Source organism: Phalaenopsis equestris, unplaced genomic scaffold (genome assembly GCF_001263595.1).
Source record: "Phalaenopsis equestris unplaced genomic scaffold, ASM126359v1 Scaffold000104, whole genome shotgun sequence".
NCBI classification, from domain to species: Eukaryota; Viridiplantae; Streptophyta; class Magnoliopsida; order Asparagales; family Orchidaceae; genus Phalaenopsis; species Phalaenopsis equestris.
In genome coordinates, this window is record NW_018164546.1 from 203,441 (window position 1) to 207,428 (window position 3,988).

Here is a 3,988-nt window from a genome sequence, read left to right on the forward strand (position 1 = left end):
ATTTTTTTCTCTTTTAATGAAATTTTTTTGCCATGCATTGAATTTCTTCTCCCCATAAAAAGAAAAGTTATTACGTCCGGACTCCAGACGTAGAGATATGTTTGGAATCCAATGATTCACCTCCATATGGAATTGACAAAAAAAAAAAAAAAACTCATTTTCTTGTGATCTGGCTCGGTAACACAGAAAATTATTCCTCATGTGTTATTCTACATTATTCAAACATTATTGTGGTGGTATTGATGTATTGTTGTATTATTATAACACAAAAATTTTCTCAGAACACAATAATATATAAATATCACCACAATAGCACATGAATAACGTAGGATAACAGGGGGAATTATTCTCTTATGCTAAAACGAATTTTTTTTTATTTTTCTGTCAACTTCATGTGGCATGATTTTATTGGACTCCTGGCGTATCTCTACGCTCGAAGTCCGGACGTAGTATTTGTTCCCATTAAGAAGAAAAAAATATTACATATGACTCCATATACATTCATAGTCTAATGTGGGGCGTCATGTGTCAGGTGGGCCCCATAAATTTTAATACTGATTAATCTCAGTGTATTGCAGTGACCCCACTTGACATGTGATGAGTTATCATTAGACTCTACACATAAATTACGATAATAATGATGATGTGAAGTCAGTGCTTCCCATTTAAATTGATTAGGCTTTTGATGGCTTCTCCATGCAAATGGGCTCCACCATTGAAAGAGCTTTGGGTGTGTCCCTAGACTTCTGCCTCGAAGCAGCGATCAGTGAGTAAGAAACAAAGCTTTTTGACTTCAGTCGATTCTTGTCTCCTATGCTTCTGCAAATGCGTTGGGTAACGTGAGGAAGATGGCTTGGCTCGAAAGTCGTTGGACTGTGCCAGTAGAGACAAACAAAATGCAGTCCCGTGTCACTTCACCGATTCTACAGTGTTTCTTGAGCTCATCAACCGGACTGTGATCTCAATATATGGCCTGTCGTTTAGCTTGCTTGGTCAACGCAACATATAAATATAACTTTTGGAAGAATTACATGCATGCCACTCAAATCTTAAGTATTTACATATTCACCGTCTGAGTTTCAATTTTTGCTTTGATGCTCTTATTTATGTATTTCTTTTTTAAAAAAAAAATTAGAATAGTGATATTTTTGTTGTGATATAAAGATTTTGGTGGTATATATGTAAAAAATAAAGTTTTGGTGGTAGATATGTAAATAAAGGAGAGTTGGGCGGTGTTTATGTAAATGCCTTTTTATTTTTTAAGGGCTGTGAACTCATCTCTTTGAAAATTATTTCTCATAATGGCGACCACATCAATATGAAGTAAAATTTAACTTTGGGATTAGTGTTCAGCGATAGTCAAAATCAAGAATTGTATGGGATTATATTTTTTTTAATTTTAATAAACGTCGAGCTTTTAGCTCTTCTCTATTGATTATATCGTTCACTATATAATTGTGAGTATATAAACCCGCTATTCTCTCGAATTAGGGAATATGGAATTGCAAAGTTATACGACAATAGTTCATCGATAATAATCACAATGTGGTTGTAACGAATGTAGTTCTAAGCGATGGCTGAGATAATAGTTCGCCATGAATGTTGTAGCCAAAAGTTGTAGCGTCAACTTGTCGTATTAGGCAGTAATTGAAAGCAATCGTAGTAGTTTGTAGTGTTGACCACATATGTTTGGTTCAAGAGTCTCAGTCGGCAGGAGCTATGAATCATGCATACCGTAGTTGGTCACATACGTATAGTAATGAACTGTGATAATTGTCTGTAGGCCATAAAATCAAAAGTTTAGAGCGATATGAGCTTTCAGTTGTGTAGGTTGTAGTTGGTTCTATAGGTTGTAGCGGGGAGCTGTAAAAACGTTTGTAAGCCACAGAGGCCGAAGTCGGGAGAGGCAAGAATTGTGATAACGATTGTACGTCATAGAGGTAAGAGTTAGGAGTTACATGAACTGTGATAACATTTATAAGTCGTAGAGGTCGGTGTTGGGTGCTATGTGAGTTGCACGAGTCGTGAGCCACATAGATTATAGTTGGTCATATAGTTAGGAGTTACATGAACTGTGATAACATTTATAAGCCGTAGAGGTCGGTGTGGGGTGCTACGTGAGTTGCACGAGTCGTGAGTCACATAGATTATAGTAGGTCATATTAGTGTTACTTGGTCACTAAGGCATTGGAAAGAAGTGGTAGTTGTATTGAAAGTTGTAGGCCTTAGGTTACATTAGGGAGCTGTAAAGGTCAAAGTTGATCAAGGCCGCATGAGTTGTGATAATGTTGGTAGGCCATAAAGACGATAGTCAAAAGCTACATTAGTCGAAAGATACATAAGTTGTAGTTGGTCACATGGGTCATAGTAGAGTCAGTTGGCCATCATAATGTTTGTAGGTCGTAGTGGAAAAGAGTGAAATAATTGAACTATGTAGGTTGTAGGTCGTAGTTCATAGTGGGTAACTATGAGAACAGAACTTTAGGAATTTATAGAGGATCATTGTATGTGGGGTGAGTCGTTATATCATTTTCAAGATGTGTTGTTTCGCAATCTTCATGGTACATTGTTACACAGTCTTTGAGATGCAATGTTGTATCATTTTTAGGGCGTGTTATTGTACTATCTTTTGCGGTGTGTTATTTCACCATGTCACGGACGACATACTGCTTTGTCGGGAATTTTGTTGTTTCGTAATGTACACTATGATGCTGCAGTGCATGCTGTGATTTCACAAGGGAGTTCCTTGCGATGAGCAAGTGATAGCTCATGGTGGTTGATTGTGGCTAGAGTGCAAAGGTCAACGATGATCGGTGTCTATAGGAGTGGGTGATATTCATTATACAACCATTGTACATTGCGGTGCTTCTACTCCTCTAAGCTCTGACCTTCCTCTAGTTAGGATCTAGCTCCCAGGTCTCCATTCACAAAGGAGGGTAGGGTTATATTTATAAAGTTTGGACGAGTCTTCTCTCCAAATGAAGACGGAATTCAGACCACTCCATCAAACGACAGGAGAGGTTCCCTTGATCCGACGATGTTCTATGGATATCTGAGTGTCTTAATGATGTCAAAGGTGAGAGATTTTCGGTTAGTTGGATTTGTCGTTTCGAGACACTCGATTTGATTGTAAGCTTGTCAAAATTGGAATCTATTTGACCTTCCAAATGTGCATTATAAGCTTTCAAAAATAGTTCAATGGCTCGTTTTCGGTTTGGTTTGACTCTGACTCGACCAATCATAGCGTTGTTGGGTACGTCTCTTAGAATCGATCAGTTTGACTCCAAGTTTGCTTAACTGAATGTTACAGATAAATTTTAATCAAAGTTTGAACTTCTATTGCTAAAAAAATATATCAAGGTTCATATTAGATGGTAGAAATTTATTGATGACATTAAATTATTCAAGATTTATGTTACATACAACCATATAAACACTGAACTACATTTGTTTGAAAAATTGCACCAATCTCTTGACTCGTTTGAGCAAATTATACATTATGATTCAAAGTTAATTAATCTAGCATTCAAAATCATCACTTAATTCTATCATCTAAAGCTAATTTTTTTCTAACTTTTTTTTTTGGATGGAGGAAGTTTGAACTAATTTAATTATAAATTTATGATCTTAGAGAGAGAATTGAAACTCTCAACTGCTAAATTAAATGGACTGAGCTCATCCTAACATTCCTCTTATCTCTATATAAAAATAGGATAGATATTATCTTATAGCAAGAAACTTTAGCAATGAAAGTATTTTCTCAAATTTAATTGAGATTGCTTATGAAAAGTATCAAAGCATTCAAATAAAACATGCTTGAAAGTGCAACATATTATTTAAAATTAAAATAAAGAAACTCAAAATATTGGATTGTACTCCTAAAAAAATAAAATATAAAAAACTAAAAAAAAAAGATTTAGTCACATCCCACTTAATTCCAATGTATTTATATATCTAACACCAAAACATTAATTTTTACTTATATATA